The sequence below is a fragment of the Manis pentadactyla genome, chromosome 13 (genome assembly GCF_030020395.1).
Source record: "Manis pentadactyla isolate mManPen7 chromosome 13, mManPen7.hap1, whole genome shotgun sequence".
Classification (NCBI taxonomy): domain Eukaryota; kingdom Metazoa; phylum Chordata; class Mammalia; order Pholidota; family Manidae; genus Manis; species Manis pentadactyla.
In genome coordinates, this window is record NC_080031.1 from 21967690 (window position 1) to 21986001 (window position 18312).

The following is an 18312-nucleotide window of genomic DNA, read 5'->3' on the forward strand; positions in this document are numbered from 1 at the left end:
TCCTCATATGTCTAGTTATTCTTGGTGTATGTCTAAGAGTCAAGCATTATGAGTTGGTTTCCTATGTAAGCCTGGTCGGCTTCACGGAGAGTGCTCTGACAAGGAGCCAGTCATTTCTTTTGTGGCTGGGGGGCAACTGTCAGTCTCTAGAGGGAAGAGTATAATAAAAAGACTTTAAATGTATGCATCTGTCTCATTTGAAATTAGGGCCCAGGAATTTATGCTGTCTTAATATTTTGTTCTTCAGACACATTAAAAATAGAGAAAATAGAATATAAGGCAAAAACCTGCATTCCAACCAGCCCAGAATTAACATCTTTATATTGCCATGTTTGCTTCAAATGGTTTTTAAAAATAGCTTTATTGAAATGTAACTTACATAACAAAAATATCACCCACTCTAAGTGTACAATTCAGTAATTTTTGGTATATTTACAGAGCTGTGCAACCATCACCATTACCTGATTTTAGGACATTTTCATCATTCCAAAACGAAACCTCATGCCATTTGCAGTCCCAGCCTATTTCCATCCTCAGCTCCGGACAACCATTAATCTACTTTGTCTTGATTTGCCTATTCTGGACAGTTCATATAAAGGGATCATATGATATACAGTCTTTTGTGTCCGTTTATTTCACTCAGCATGTTTTGGAATTCATCCATATTGTAGCATATATCAGCATTTTATTACTTTTTGTGGTTGAATAATTTTTCATTTTTATGAATAGATCACATTTTATTTCTGCACTCATCAGCTGATAACATTTGGGTTGTTTTAATCTTTTGGCTATTATGACTGATGCTGTTATGAACATTCATGTACAAATCTCTAAGTGGACATTTATTTTTCCTGTGTAGATACCTAGGAACGGAATTGTGTTATATAGCAGCCCTATGTTTAATGTTTTGAGAAACTGTTATGCATTTTCCAAAGTGCCTGCAACATTTTAAATTTCCACCAGCAAATATATATGAGGGTTCCAATTTCTCAATGTCCTCACGAACACTTGTGTTTTTGTCTTTTTTTTATAGCACTTCTAGTCAGCATGAAGTCTTATGGTTTTGATTTGCATTTCCTTAATGACTAATGATGCTGAGCATTTTTCCCTATGTTTATTGGCCATATATATTTTTTGAAGATATTACTATTCCAATACTTTGCTCATTTTTTGAGTTATTTGTCTTTTTGATTTGCAAGTGTTAATATATCCTGGTTACAAGTCCTTTGTTGAATATATGATTTGCAAATATTTTCTCTCAGACTGTAGGTAATCTTTTCACTTTCTTATGTCTTTTGAAGTACACAAGTTTTAAATTTTAAGGAAGTCCAATTTATCAATTTTCTTTATTGCTTGTGCTCTTGGTGTTTTATCTAATAAATTATCGCCTAGCTCAAGGTCATCGAAATATACTCCTGTGTTTTCTTCTAAGAGTTTTATGGTTTTAGCTTACATTTGGGTCTATAGCCAATTTTGGCTTCATTTTTGTGAATGGCATGAGGTAGAGACCCATGTTCATTCTTCTGTAGATAAATATCCATTGTTTCAGCAACATTTGTTGAAAAGACTATTATTTCACTGTTGTCTTGAAACCTTTGTTAAAATAAATTGACCACAAATATAAGGGTTTATTTCAGACTGTCAATTCTATTCCATTCAACTACATAGCTGTCCTTATACCAGTGTCTTATTATAGCTTTGTATTGTTTTATATATTAAAGTTTTGAAATGGAGAGTTGTGAGTCATCCACATTTTAAAATTATTTTTCAAAACTGTTATGGTTATTCTAGGTCCTTTATGTTTACGGATCAATTTAAGATCAGCTTTTAATTTCTGGAGGTTAGGGGTGGGGAGTCAGAGGGAAAATAGAGATTGTACTGAATCCATAGATCAATTTGGTGAGTACTGCCATCTTAACAATATTAAGTCTTCTGATCCATGAATATGGAATGATTTTCCATTTACTTAGCTCTTCTTTAACAATATTTCATAATTTCTACAGTAAAAGTGTACTTTTTTGTTTATTCCTAAGCATTTATTCTTTTTGATGCTATTGTGAATGGAATTAACTTTGTGGAATTTTCATTGTGTGTAAGAAGCAATTGATTTTTGAATAATGATCTTGTATCCTGAAATCTTACTGAACTTGTTTATTAGGTCTAGTAGTTTGTTCATGGTTCCTTAAGATTTTCTCTACATAAAATCATTTCATGTATCAATATAGTTTTATCCTTCCTAATTTGGATGCCTTTTATTTCTTTTTGTTCCCTAACAGCCCTGACTAGAAGCTCCAGTGTAATGTTTAATGGAACTAGTGAGAACAGACATCCTGAATGTCTTGTCCCTGCAGCAAGTACTTCTAAATAGAAGAAATAAATACTTCAAGTGAAGAAAGTCCCTTTCAGATTCAAACCCCAAATCCTAATTTCTTTCTCCTCCCTAGCATCATGGATTTAGTGCATTTTCTGTGGATGTTTTTGTGTGTGCATGTGCATTATATACTAATACAGAGTATTGTTTTGTGCATCTATTTTTATTTTATATAAATGATTGTATACTAAATATGCTAACACTTCTGCAATTTTTAATTCAACACCAACAGATTCAAGATGTATTTATATATATCTATATATACCTACATTTGTAGTCTGTCATAAGAATATATTTTATTGATGTATTTCTCTATTAGGGAGTATTTGGATTAGTTCCAGTGTTTTACTATAAACAATGCTGCATTAAAAACCTTTTATATGTGTCCTTGTAATTATATGTGATAATTTACCTAGGGTAGATCTTCCTATGCATTATTTTTATGTGGTCTAGAATTTATGCCACCGTATTTTTAGGTAGTGTAGAAATAATACAAATTACATTTTGTATATTGTTATGCAATGTTAAGTTGCTTTACCTACTGAATTTCCTAATTAAAACACTCACGAGCAGAGAAGGAGAGTTTCTTTCTCCACACCCCCAGATGTACTTGATGTCAAATTTTTAGTTGTTGGTGATTTTATTGGCAAAATAATTTATCTCCTTTTATATTAATATGTTGCCTGTTTCCTGATGATGTGTGTTTTCATAGATTTACTGGCCTTTTGTGGGTTTTAGTTTTGTAATTTACTGGTTACATACTTCATTTTTTCAGTTAAATTGTTTTTTTTCTGATTTATAAAATTTTCTAAATATTTGGGATACTAATTCTCTTTTGTATTGTAGCAAACATATCATCCCATGCCACCACCGTCACTTGAATTTATGGTGTCTTAATTACTTTGAAAAATTAATCATAATCATTTATTCTTTTCCATTGTGACTTGTTCCCTTCCTGTTTAAGTAATCCACTCTTCCATGAAGTCACAAATATTCATTTTCATTGTTTTCTTTGTTTTTCATCTTTGTATCACCCATTTAGGATTGTGTTGTTGGGAGGTAGGGATCTATATGGTTATTGTTAGGATTTTTGGTATAAATCTAATTGTCTCCCACCATTTTCCCCACCGAGTTGGAATATTCCACTCTTATATGCCAAGTTCAAATATGAGCATGGATCTCTTTCTAGACTCTCCATTTAAATCCACTAATTTGCCCATTTCTGTGCCAAAACTATAGTTTTAATTTAATTAAGTAGCTTCACACTTAGTATTGATACTTGGTAAGGCAAGTCTCCATGTCTTTCTTCATCTTTGAAATTAGTAGAGCTAAATGTCAGTATTCATTTTAGAATAAATTTGTCAAGTACCATAAAAATCCTATTGATCTGAACTGAAATTGCATGAAGTTATAATAAATTTGGGAGTGGACATAGCTCCCAAAGTGGGCATTCCCATCAATTAATTGGTATATCCTTCCATTTATTCAGATCTTATATGTATTTATAAAGTTTCATAATTTTACCCATAATGATAATGTATGTTTCTTTAGATATATTCTTAGGAATTTTATAATTTTTGAGTGCTTTGTAAATGGACACTTTTTCTATTAATTTTTATTATTTATTGATCTTATATCTCTTTCCAAACCTTATACATATTTCCTATTAGTTTGCTAGCTTGACCATGATTCTAAAGTTTTTCATATAGATGATATTTTCTGAAAAAAATACAAAAATTATTACCTCTTCTTTTCCAATAGTCATAGCTCTCATTCTTTTTCTTTCTTTCTTTTTGTAGCTGGGCAGGAACAACAGTCTTATATAATTAGATACAATCTCTAGTAAAATGATGAATGTTGACTTGGTAGAAATTATACCTCATTTCAGACTTTAACAAGTGTGGCTCTAAACTTTAACATTAAGTTACATCCTATCATTTATCACCTTAAGACACACTTTTGAGACTAACAGGGACCAAGGGAAATCAGACATCAATCAGGACTCTACTAACTCATCAAGTAGTTGAAAAACAACATAGAATATTTGAGCAATGCAATCTAAAAATTGACTAATGGGCATATATTGAACTTCTGTAGTCCCAAACTACAACATCAAAATTTTTTAAGTAATTCATAAATTTCACAAAATTGACTATAAATCTGTGGCCATACAAGAAGTTTTAACAAATGTAAGAGGATAGAAAGCAGGTTCTATGACCATAAAATAAAGTTACAAATTACTTTAAAAAATATAACTAGAAAAATCCCCAATTTTGTAAAACTAAAAGTACATTTTAAATAAAACTTTAACTAGATAGAAGTAAAAGTGGAAATTAGGAAATACTTTAAAGGAGAGTGAATATTCTATGTTCTGAAACCTGTGGGATGTTGGTAAGCAATAGTAAAAGGGAGATTTATAGGCTTAAATAAATATCTAAGGAAAGATAGGAGGTTGGAAAATTAAATGAGCTTAGCATCTAACTTCTCTGGACGTTAGAAAAAGATTACAGCAAAGAAAGTAGAAGAAAGAAAATAATTAAAAAAACCAGGATTGATGAAATAGGAACAAAAGTAAAAGTTGGCTTTTTGAAAAGTCAAAATTGACAAACTTCTGGTGAAAATGGGAAAGACCAGAGATCAAAGTCACACTAATACCAGAAAAGATAAAGCATCATCACTACAGATGCTGCACATGGAAACAAAAATTTAGTAAGTATAGTGTGACAAGTTTAAGCCAATATATTTTTAAATTCATGTGAAATAAGTAAATTCTTAGGAAAAAAAACAGCAAAATTGACAAAAGAAAACATAGAACACTGACTATATCTATAACCATCAGGGAAACTGAAGTGCTAGTCAAAACTCTTTAAACAAAGAAAACCTAGGCCCAGAAAATTTTACCAAACATTCAAGGAAGAAGTACTTCCAAGCTTAGACAAATTTTCCCATTGAAGAGAAAGTATTTTCCAACATGTTCTATAATATAAACTTTATTAAAGAAGTCTCAAATAAAGACACTATGAGAAAGGAAAATAATGGGCCAATCTCTTTTAGGAACATAGGTGCAAAAGTCCTAAATAGAATCTGAGTAAACAGATTCCTGCAATATATTCATCATGACCGAGATGGGTTTATTTCAGGAATGAAAGGTTAGTTGACAGTTAAATAAATTAATATAATAATACACACAGAGTAAAAGATAATCACATTAGATGCCAACAAGTGTTTGATAAAATTCATTATCCATTTAGCAAACTAAAAATTGTGTGGGAAAATTTTAATTGAATAAAATGTACTGACCCAAAACCTTCACTAAAAATCATACTTAACAATGAAAATCTGAAAGCTTTCCTGTTAAGATCAGGAAAAAGACAGGGAAGCCTATGATCTCACTGGATGTCCAACCTGACATAAGGCAGCAGGGAGAAAAAAGGAATGGGAAAAGACTGGGAAGGAGAGAGAAAGCTATCCTTATTCATAGATATGACTGTCTACATAAAAAATCCCAAAGAGTTATTAGTTAACTATTTTAATTAATAAGAGGGTTTAGCAAGGTCTCTGCATTTAAAGTACAATATATATAAAAAAATAATACATATACCAGCAACAAACAATTGGACAATCAAATTAAGAAAGAGGCCGCTTATTAAAGTATTAAAAATTGAGCAGCACCTAAGGCTAAAGCTAACAGAAATTTACAAGATTGCTATAAAAACAATAAAATAAATTTACTTAGAAGCAATTAAAGAAGACCTAAGTAAATGGGAAGACATAACCTGTTAATAGATTTAGACTCAATATTGTAGAACTGTCAATCTCTTCTTGAGATTCAGTTATCCCAAAAGTAATTTTGTAAAACATTACATTTAAGATTTTATATTGAAGCACAAAGGGCCACGAAGAGCCCAGCACTCAGAAGAGAGGGACAAGGCCAGGCTTGCTTCACAGGATTATTCCAAGAGCCTCTATCACACAACGCATAGAAGGAATTTCTGATGCATTTGTGAAAGGCATGACTATAAACCCTTCAGAAGATAGTATCTGACAATACCAATGTAACCTCAAAGTAGGGAAGAATTTCTTAAGAAATACCATGCACTAAGCAAAAAGGAAAAGAATGATATACTGAATTACCCTAATATTAATGGTTTTGTAGATCAAAATGTACCAAAAAGAAAAGCCAAGAAGTGGAAAGCATATATGTAGCACAAATAAGTGACAGACAACTGGTGCCCAAAGTATTAAGAACTCATAGAAATCAATCTAAAAAGAAGGTAATTCAGTAGAAAGACTTAAACAGGTATCCCACAAAAGAAGAAATTGAAGTGAACAATAAACATAAATAAAGTGATTAGCAATGAAGGAAATGCAACTTAAGACCTCCATAAGATATCACTATAAACCCACCAGATTACCTAGAATTGAAAAGTTGGACAATATCAAGTGGGGTGAGATTACAGGAAAAGGAGAACTCAACCTGCTGATGGGATATAGAAATGAAATGTATACCCATGCACCTCTACACATTTACAAAAATGTACATAGTGGCATTATTTGTAATATCACCGTACTGGAAAGATAATTATTAGAATAAATTATCCTGTGTATTTTTTTATTGAGCACTTTATTGTAGAATTAGAAAGAAGAACAAATAATATAAATCTAAGAAAAGCTGATGGAAGGAATAAGTGACATTCAGATTAGAAATTAATGAATTGGTTAGTATTTGTAAAAGCTTAATGGTAAATAGATCCAAACTGATAAACCTCTGCAAAAGCAAAGCTAGTCAAGAGGGGAAAAAAGTGTATATGGTAGGAATAAGTGAAAAAGTAGGAGTAAGAAAAAAGGTACAGTAACATAATATTTTAGGAAAATACATGATATTAAAAGGAAGCTAAATAATTTTAAAATACTTTAATTGACATTATTGAAAAAAGTAAAAACTATGGAATAAACTGGAAATAATTTTTTAAAATAATAAATAATTGTTCTTCCTCCCAAGCTGTTGGGCCCAGATGTCCTCATGGGGGTAGCTTGGGGTTGGGAAACAGGGTGCAGAGTATAAACAGCCCAGTATATTGTGTATTTTTACCCAAGTAAATTCTATATAGTATATAATAGATATATAAAAGCAAAACATAAAAGAAAGCATATGATTCATTTACATAAACATTTTGAACATTTTACATGATTCATTTACATAAACATTTTGAACATTTTACATGATTCATTTACATAAATATTTTGAATATTTATATAAAGTTCAAAAATTAGAAAAGACTATCATTTAAAAATGAGTACATAGGCATTTATTGAAATTTATTTGGGGGCTTTACAGTTAATTTTATGAATGTCCAACATTTTTTGAAACAATGTATATTTCTTTTGGTTGAAGGATTTTATATACATATATAAATGCAACATATAAATATATATGCAAATATAAATACAGTAAGCATACGTATCTATGCACACATTGCATCAATGTTGCTAATTTGTTTAATATAGCAGAGACTGACATTAAAAAAAAATTCCCACCATTATAGATTTGTCAGTTTTACCATTTAATTTGCTTCAAATTTTTCCAGACCATGCAATTAGTTACATACATGTTCATGATTTAATGTTTTCCTAGATTTTTCTTTGGAATGCAATAAGATGCCCCACAAATGTCCTTGTTAATGCTACTCAAAGAATACTTTTGATAATTAATTTGCTACACAAAGTTTTTTGTTGTTTTTTAGTATTTGTCTGGTATGTCTTTTTCTATCTGTTTATTTTCTATATTTTAGTTCTTTCATTTTAACTGTTTTTTTAATATGCTTGCTTTTAATTATCTTAGTAATAATGGTGTGGCCAGCAAGTGATAGGTAGCTATGTGCTTGGATTGGGTAAGAGGTGGTTAAATTATAATATTATCTAGTAATCTAGCCTGGACCATCAGCAAATTTCATTTTGAGGCTGTTTCCAGGAAATCATCTCTCTGGGTCTCAAAGTATCTTCAATTAACATCAGGATTTGTTGGGAGAAGGCAAGCTACTTTCTTTTTCTATCCTTTCCACTTATCAAAATAGATTAAAGCACCAGCTTTTTAAATTAGAAAATTAATCATTTTTAGGTTAAAAATAGAACAGATGCTATCATTTATACTTCTTTAAGTGTAATTTCTAACTTGTGAGCATTGAGTTTTTTTCTTCCATTTTCTTACTAAAAGCCTCAAGCAAAATTGTCACATTTTGTGGGCTGGTAACTTTGTAATGAAAGGGTTTACTAGAATTGGAGAAAGTGATTCAATTAGAAGAGGAGGGAAGTAGATTAAATAAGAGTTGTGACTGGATTCAGGGTGGGGCTGACTGAATTAGAATTTTGATGGTATGTATAGAGCCTAATAATCACATGATTTTCATTTAGAGATTCTTTCCTGAAGAGAAATCATCTTTCTGTGTCTTGGCATATCTTCACTGCAAATCTGAATTTCAGAGTAGCAGAATGTTATTTTTTTCCTTTAAAATATAAAAGAGATTAAGACAATAACTTTTTACATAAAAATGTGACTTTTTCCTGTTAAAACTCATTCATTCATTCACTCATTTGAAAATTGTTATGGGCACCTATTAGTGCCAGGCTCTGTCTCAGATGCTTGGCTTACATCACTGGGCAATACAAAGATTCTTGCATTTGTAGAATTTATATTCTGTATGGGACAGAGAAAGAAATAATCAAACAAATTTATATAGGATTGAATAAGGATCATACTATACAGGATCATGGATGATATATGCTACACAAAAAAGAAAAGTAGAACAGGTTAAGGGAGATAAGGAATGCAGGAGGGTGGGGACCAAGGTAGAGGATGGCTGAAACTTTAAATAGGGCTGTCACGGTTGGTTGACCTGATTTGAACAAAGACTTGAGTAAGGCAGGTAAGAGTATTCTTGGCTGAGGAAATGGCTAGTGCAAAGGCCCTAAGACAGGGGCTATGTTCAGACAACACCAAGAGAGGCACAAGCAACACAGGAGGTCAACTAGGTAGGGGAGAGTCTTGTAGGTTAGTATGAGTCCTTTGACTTTTACTGTAAGGGGGAATGGGGAGCCAATGCATCCCCACTGACTCTATCCCCTTTTCTCCCAATCCCATTCAATAATATTATTAATTAAAAGAATCATTGCCAGTTTGATGCTGTAATGTGGTAATTCATTGTTAGTTTACTTTCATTTTCGTAATAGGGAAGTTGAGTGTCTTTTATGTTTGTCGTCTATTTGGAATTGCTGTTTCTGGATGGCTTCTTTATATTGTTTGCCTATTTTTTCACTGGGTTGTATCTGTTATGTGTATTACTATTAGTAATAGTACTACTAGTAATAGTTTTATATGTTATAGGCATAACAGAATTTACCTGCTAATTGAATATTTATCTTTGGACTTAATTTGGGGCATCTTCTGCCATAAAATTAAATTTTTATATAGATAAAATTTTTAAGTTACTTCTCTTATAGCTCTCAGGTGTCCTGCCTTGATCAAAAGGTCTTTACAAACCCTAGGTTGTACAAATAGTCTATTAAATTTCCTTTTTAAATTTCTATAGTTTTTCTTCTTTTGGATGTTTAATTCAACTGGATATAGTGTTTGTATAAGCATTGAAGCTGGAATTCCTACATCCTGCCATAAGAATAATCAGTTTTGTAATCACAGCTATTATATAAAACATCCTTTTTACATTGATTAAAATAGTAACATTGTCATATTAAAATGAAGAGCATTTTTTTTGACAGTTGCCTAATGATTTATTCATTCTCTTTTGTGAAGCTTACATTGTAGGCATGTTTAGGCTAAATTTTTTTTTCTTCTTTTTCTTTTTGAAGGAGCATTTTTTTAGGCTAAGATATACTACACCATATCCAAAAGCTGGTAAGAATGATGTGAAAGGGATGGATTCACAGATAATGAAAGATAGGAAATACAGCAGGGTGCCAGTTACTAAGGAAGCCAGAGAACTTGGGATCCAGAGAACAGAGGGTTTGGGGTCACCACACGTGGGAAACTGGGGGTATGGGCAGTCAAGGGAAGCTGGTAGATCTGCCTGGGGGGAGATAAGCAGGCCTTGTTTAAGAGCCTCTTTACCCAGAGAAGTCAGAGCATCATTGATTCCTGGGAAAGAGGGTCAGGAGGGAAAAGTGGTTGGAAGAGGGGTGTAGACTTGAGCAATGGGGAATGTGGGAAATCATATTATTGCAGAGTGGGAATAAAAAATTAAGAGTATAAGAGGATTAGCAGGAGAAGTAAGGGCTCAAATACATTTTTGTATTAATGGGTTTAAAATGAGAATTCTTGGGAGGTTATATAAGATTTTTGCCAGCAAAGGCAGCTGATAGGATGAATTTTAAGTTTTTAATAAACTTAGTTTTAGTTTCTTTTTCTAATACTTTCAAAACATTTAAGCCAAAAGCTTTGTAGTTTTCTTATTAGTACTTTAAAATCAGTTACATAAACTTTTTACTTAATACTTATTAACACTTTAATTTTCTTATTTCTTATTAATACTTTCAGACCATAAAGTCAAAGCTTTAAATTTCATCGACTGATTAGATGTTGCTATTAATGAAATTACAGGAGTGGTTATTTAATCATGGTTGGTTATCAAAAGATTAGATGGTGGGCTAGATGTTAAATGAATCAGGGTCATTAATTCAGACCTGATGAAGGCCACTGGAACAAAAACCAAGGGTATTTTCTGGAATGGTGTCAGCACCTTGTCATTATTACTTCATTTCTCCACTTCATAGTGCATCAGTCATTGATTCATTCAACAAATACTTACTCAGCACCTATTATGTGCCACGCACTGTTCTATCTGCGGAGGATACACACGTGAACAAGACACAAGGTTCCTGTTTTCCTGGAACTTATGTTCTAATACAGGAAGATAGACAATAATAATAAAATAATATTAATAATAACAACAGCTAACATTTAGCAAGTATTGTTTGTTGAGACAGTTTTAAGCACTTTACAACTATTCATTTAAATCTTACAGCATTGTAAGGTAGAGACTAGAATTATCTTCATTCTGTACCTGATGAAACTGAGGCACAGAAAAGGAAAATAGCCTGCCTAAGGTCACAGAGCTAGCAGAGGGCAGAGCTGGAATTTCAAACCAAGAGAGTCAAGGCTGTAGAGCTCTTTCTCTTAATGACTTTGCTATGCTTCCTCTCAGACAAGAAAAATGGCAGTAAACAATGAACAGAGTAAAGTTCAGGATTGTTTAGTACTATGAAAAAATAATAAAGGGTGATGCGACGGTATTTTTGTGTTGGAGGTGAAGATGTAGATACGAGGGAAAAACTCATGGAGGTGACATCTGAGCTGAGACCTGAAGGATGGTGATCTGTTATCGTGGGACACAGGCAGCAGAGCAAAGACAGCACGGTGGAATCTTTCCCTGTTTGTGAAGCAGAAATGCCCAGCTGGCTGTAGCTGGGGCTTAGTAGGTGAGAGTGATCGATTGGAAGTGAAGTCAGAGATAGTCAGGAACAAGAGCCCATGGGGCCTCGGGTCACATTAAGGAATTTGATTTTTTTATTCTAAAATCAGTAGATTTTTATGCAGAGAAGCAACATCACCTGATTCATAACCTTTAAAGACCAGTCTCACTGCTATATTGACTTTAGGACAAAAGTGGAAGCAGGAACACCTCCTCTCCCACTAGAACTTAGGCTTCTTTAAAAATACAACTTTTAACCAACAATACAAATACAACCTCTGCTTTGAAGACTAATATTTTTGCAGGAATGGTACCTTTATAAAGATCGTGGTTGCCCCCGTATATATTTGTTCTTTCTTCAAATCCAATTAAATGAAAATACTAGTTATTCAGCCCAACTCTCTAGGCTCGCTGGGTCTAGCTCAGCAGAAACGAAGCAGGAGCCGGTGGTTCAGCTGGGCGCAGTCCTTTTCTACGCTCTCTGTCGCTAGGCGGGGATGTGGACGCTCTGTCGGTAGCCAGAGATGTGGAGTCGGCTACCCGGAGCTTTCTGTCCACGAAAGTCTAGCAGGGAGTCGGGGAAGGAAAAGACGGAAGAGACCTCCAAGGTACAACACCGCGCTTAGAGTCCACTCTGAAGCACTGGTTTCAAAGGGCCGCCCACTCGAACGCCTAGGTTCGGCCCCACCCCGTCGTCATGCCAACGTACACCTTAGCTTCCGCGGATTGGTGGCTGTCTCCGACTATGACGTGCCTCCGACTATGACGTGCATCCGACTATGACGTGCGTCCGAAGAGCCCGGGTTGCTTCCGGGTCTTGGGCTTTGGCGCAGGGGTTTCTGGGAGTCGCGAGTGGTCTTCGTGTCTGTGTGAGCTGCAGAGGTCGCTGCGTTGGGACCTCTTCCAACGTGAGCGGCAGGAGGCCGGCGAATTGTCTTTCTTGTCCATGTGGGGCGGAAAGGGTGCTCAGGAGCTGCGGGCAGCGGCGGAGTCGCGCCGCGCCGCGGGAATGCAACGGTGGCGGCTAAGCAGGGTTCACCGGCCTCGCTCCACCGCGGGTCGGGCCTGGTGGAGGAGTCGGCGACTCCCGGGGACAGCCCGAAGGCTCCCTGCCCGAGGCGGGAGTGATGGTTGTTCACCGGTGGGGGGGACGTGGGAGGCAGTGGTGTCCCCGGAGCAGAAAACCCTGTTTGTCCCTCTCTAGATACATCCCCTTTCCTCTTCTGAAAATGTGGAGAAGTAAACCAGTTCCCCCAGCTTCCCCACACACTTGCTTTTACATTTGACGGGTTTGGGGAGCCGTATCTGCTGGGCGGTACACTTTTGGCTGCTGCTCAAACCCGGAAGTACCATGAACACTTTTGGTTATCAGAATCATTTAGGGTGAGGTTCCTGGCTTTTGGACATTAACTAAATTATAAGTTCTTCCTTCTTTAAATATGCCTGGATTGCTATGTACTTTCCTCTTAAGACTGCTTTCGCTGCGTCCCACAGAAGTTGGGGCTTTGTGTTGTTGTCACTTGTTTCTATATATTGCTTGATCTCTATTTTAATTTGGTCGTTGATCCATTGAGTATTTTGGAGCATGTTGTTAAGCCTCCATGTGTTTGTGGGCCTTTTTGCTTTCTTTGTACAATTTCGTTGTAGTTTTATACCTTTGTGGTCTGAAAAGTTGTTTGGTAGAATTTCAATCTTTTGGAATTTACTGAGGCTCTTTTTGTGGCCTAGTATGTAGTTTATTCTGGAGAATGTTCCATGTGTACTTGAGAAGAATGTGTATGGATGTAGAGTTCTATAGATGTCTACTAGGTCCATCTGTTCTAGTGTGTTGTTTGTTCAGTGCCTCTGTGTCCTTACTTATTTTCTGTCTGGTGGGGGAGTGAGTGGCGTGTTGAAGTCTCCTAAAATGAATGCATTGCATTCTATTTCCTCCTTTAGTTCTGTTAGTATTTGTTTCACATATGCTGGTGCTTCTGTGTTGGGTGTATATATATTTATAATGGTTATATCCTCTTGTTGGACTAACCCCTTTATCATTATATAATGTCCTTCTTTATCTCGTTACCTTGTTTGTTTTGAAGTCTATTTTGTCTGATATTAGTACTGCAACACCTGCTTTTTTCTCCCTCTTGTTTGCATGAAATATCTTTTTCCATCCCTTGACTGAGTCTGTGCATGTCTTTGGGTTTGAGGTGAGTTTCTTGTAAGCAGCATATAGATGGGTCTTGTTTTTTTATCCATTCAGTGACTTCTGTGTCTTTTGATTGGTGCATTCAGTCCATTTACATTTAGGGTGATTATTGAAAGATATGTACTTATTGCCATTGCAGGCTTTAGATTCGTGGTTACCAAAGGTTCATGGTTAGCTTCTTTAGTATCTTACTGTCTAACTTAACTCGCTTATTGAGCTATTATAAACACTGTCTGGTGATTCTTTATTTCTCTCCCTTCTTATTCCTCCTCCTCTATTCTTTATATGTTGGTTGTTTTATTCTGTGCTCTTTTGTGTTTCCTTTAACTGCTTTTGTGGGTAGTTGATTTTATTTTTTGCCTTTAGTTAGTATTTGGTTGGTCTGCTTTCTTTGCTGTGATTTTATTTTCTCTGGTGACATCTATTTAGCCTTAGGAGTGCTCCCATCTAGAGCAGTCCCTCTAAAATACCCTGTAGAGGTGGTTTTTGGGAGGCAAATTCCCTCAACTTTTGCTTGTCTGGGAATTGTTTAATCCCTCCAGCCATGTGCTTTTTTTAGTAACATTTTTGCCCTGGTTTGTTTCCACGTTAAACAAACCACTCAGGATGCCCCTGAAGAGGTTTAGAACCTTGACTTCAGGAGGGAGCTAGAGGAGAAAGAGAGAGCTGCTGCAAGAGAAAAAAATAGAGATCGTCCAACTCGAGGTACTAACATACCCCAGACACTGGACTTGTAAAATCACAAAGCCAGTAGTTTTTGTTTCATTTGCTATTTGGAACAGATTGAAGTTTTTGTTCGTTTGCTTTAAAATACTGATGTAAACAACTTAAGATGTTATTTGCCTTAAAATACTGGTAACACTTTCTTAAATGATTAGATTAGAGATGATGATGAGGTTGATTCCAGTTATGTCCTTTTATGCTTCTCTTTTAGAAGGAAAAGGATGATCTGGGGATATTTAGCAGCCATTGTTTCAATTCAGATCAAGTTTTGACTGTTTACTTTTTGAAGCCCCATGGTTTCTGTCTGTGAGGTTTCTCCTGATTTTGTCACTAGTCCTTGGTGGGCATCGGTTATAGAATCTTTTCTATTTTTCCAGGATATGTAAACTATTTCCTAAATTTCCTGATGGAGACTGCAGTTCCCATATTAAAATCAGTACTTTAATTCACTCAGCAAACAGTTGCCAGAGGCTTGTTTGCCAGGCATCTGGTTGTGGTCTCTGCTATCACAGTGCTTGTAATCTAAGCTCTTGGTGGCCACAAGTCCCTAAAATGTTAGAAGAAATGCAGTATTTGTTTCAGTGAGCTGAATAATGTTTGTGTTTTCCCAGAGCATACAACCTCCTCTTCAGTGTCCAAGAAGCCTCGATTAGACCAGATCCCGGCCGCCAACCTCGATGCGGATGACCCTCTAACAGACGTGTGTTTCGTTTCCTCCATTCATCTTCTTCTTTTTTTTTTACCATTTTAATTTTATTTATCATGCTTCCTGAAATACTTTTATTCTTTTGGCTTTAAGAAGTGATGTGTGTGTATTTTTACTTACTGCTATTCACATGTGGTCCTGTCTTCAATGCTAAACTTTATAGCTGATTTTAAAACAAAAAGTATTATTGTGTGGTTGATCCAACTTCAGTAACAAGTTTGATCTCTGGAGAGCCAAATAGGAAAGTAAGCTCTTAAAGGGTACATATGCTTTCCTAAAAAATAATTCCCCGTATTAAGCCCTGGAGATTGACTACTATGTTACATGCCTCCAGGGGGCATTCTTCATACTGGGCTTTCTATCAACAGCATCCCTTAGAGTTGAATCCAGGGGTCTTTGCACATTAGATACCAAAGGTGTCCCTTCCAGATGTGCAGGCTGCTTAATGGCTCCCTCTGTGCTTAGGGAAGGAAGTGATCTTTGTGGAAGGGTTTTTAGGATTAGTGTTTCAATTAACATTAAAATTTCAGTGGGACTCTATAATTAATTTGCAGTTTTCTACATATAGTGGAAAAATCTGAATGGCGTTTCATGCGAAACATCTAAGTACATATATCAAAATTAATTCTAAGGTTGACAGATTGAATTAAATACTTAACACTGTAATTAAAGGGAACCCAATTTTAAGTGAAATTTAATTAGATTGTTCATTTGAAATTATTATGAGAATTTAGCACCCTTTTTTGTACTTTCATTATCCTTACTTCCTACTTAAAGTAGTTTTGAGCTACATAAAATGATTTAATCCTCAGGGTTATACACTGTGTATGTGTACTGTGTGTCAGTGTGAAGTTTTCCTTTTCTGATTCTAGAAATACAGTTGACCCTTAAGCAGCACAGGTCTGAACTACATGGGTCCACTTCAATGGAGTTTTATGTTTTTTTGTGGATTTTTTCAGTAAATGTATTGGACAGTTTTTTGGACATTCGTGACAATTTGAAAAAACATTTTCTTTCCTCTAACTTTATTGTAAGAATACAGTATATAGTACACATAACATACAAAGTATGTGTTAATCAACTGTTTATATTACTTGTAAGGTTTCTCATCAACAGTAAGCTATTCGTTTTTGGGGAGTCAAAAGTTACACAGATTTTTGACCATGTGAGGGATTGGCACCTCTAATGCCCATGTTGTTCGAAGGTCAACTGTGTTTTCATATTTAAGCGCCCTTTTGACCATGTAAATTTGAAAGATAATTTGTTATGCTGTTCACCATTACAAGCTCTCAAACATAGCAGGGGTGACATTTTAGCATGTACTGAAAGGCATGTTTGTGGGGTTTTCTTTTTTTGTTGGTTGGTGATTTTAGTCATATTTAGGTACGTTTATCTTCCCCAGTGGGAAAATTAATCCTGCTGAAAGATTTGGCAAGTGCAATTTTTATGGAAAAAAGTGATAGTGTTCATTTTCACTCTAGTCTTGTTACTTTTAGTACTACTCCAGCCCAAGTTATGTTTAGAATTCCCTATTGAAGCTCCTGAATATTACTGTTCTTTACCCTGTCAATTCCTCACAGATTTATTGTCTCTTTGTCTAAAATGTAAAAATTGCCTTCTTTGTCATTTCTTTATGTTTCAATTTCATTATTGGGCCTCTGTGTGCATATAATTAAACTTCAGTTTTTTTTCTCTTGTTAATCTGTCTCATGTTAATTTGATTCTTAGACCAGCTAGAAGAACCTTGAAAGGTAGAGGAAAAAATCTTCCTCCCCAAGAATCCCAAACTGTATGATCACAAATAAATCATAGACCCTGATAAGGGAATGGAATTTTTTTCTATCACACATAAGCAGTTATAAAAATTGACTATATTTTAACCAATGAGTAAAGCACAATGAGTTCAACAAAATGATGAAAATGTAAATAACATTCCTTGAACACTAGGAAATCAAAGTATGAATAAACAATGTTTTATCAAAATATAAGGCATTCTATTTAAAAATGTAAAAGCATGCCATTAAAGAATCAAGGAATGATACAGACTAATTGTAAATTACTGTATGAGATATACTTAAGACAATTATCAGAAGAAATTATTTGGTATTGCATATTGATAACAATAAAATGAAAAAAATAAAACATTTTACTCAAGAGGCCTAGAAAAAGGCCTTATGATAGTGACAACACCTAAAATTCAATCTTTCTATCCATTATCTCAAAAACCATTCAGACCAGAGAAACCAAATAAATAACCCACACTTTCTGTATCACTCTAAGGAAGACAACCCCATAGAGTAGAAGTTACCTCTAAGTAAATAATAGTTATCACAAGTGAGAAGAACTGTCTCTGGACCTCAAATTACCAAAATTCTATGTGTGTACATGGAGAACTCTGAAGAAATAGCTTAGAAAAGAGAAAATGGAAGTGGAGATCCTGTTAGTGGGATAAAACAGATAAAATGAATAGTAAACTTCCATTCACATAAGCAAACATTAAAAATAGGTCCAAAGCCTAATAGGAAACAGCATGAACTATAGGAAAAAGATTAGCAATTGTATGGAATTTGAGGTAAAGAATTTAGGGAAAATCCTTTCTGAGGGGAATGAGGGAAGGAAAAAGAGGACAACACTAAAGTTGTAATAGTTAATAGAAAAAGGAAGTAATGTAAGTAAATTAAATTGAGGTTCTCCATTCTCCACTCCTGCCCACCACTACCCCAGATTTGTAAGGAAAACATGAGAGGAGGACTCATTCCAGGGCCACGTGCCATGGTGTTGGGCCTTCTGAAGCTGAGGATGAGCGGGTGGACCACCCTGAGGAAAGGATCTGTGGCAT

The 18312-nt window shown here is 34.8% G+C and overlaps 2 long non-coding RNA genes across 2 annotated transcripts; one reads left to right on the forward strand and one right to left on the reverse strand.

The window, feature by feature from the left end:
- Positions 1 to 8125: 8125 nt before the first annotated feature.
- Positions 8126 to 12638, reverse strand: LOC130680490 (uncharacterized). Its single transcript, XR_008993511.1, has 3 exons — positions 12168 to 12638; positions 11191 to 11282; positions 8126 to 9065 (listed from the first exon to the last, which is right to left on the reverse strand). It is a non-coding gene; the product is annotated as an uncharacterized LOC130680490 (long non-coding RNA).
- Positions 12639 to 12692: 54 nt separating this feature from the next.
- LOC130680489 (uncharacterized) lies at positions 12693 to 17174 on the forward strand. The gene is made up of 3 exons (XR_008993510.1): positions 12693 to 12761; positions 14650 to 14749; positions 15379 to 17174. It is a non-coding gene; the product is annotated as an uncharacterized LOC130680489 (long non-coding RNA).
- Positions 17175 to 18312: the final 1138 nt, after the last annotated feature.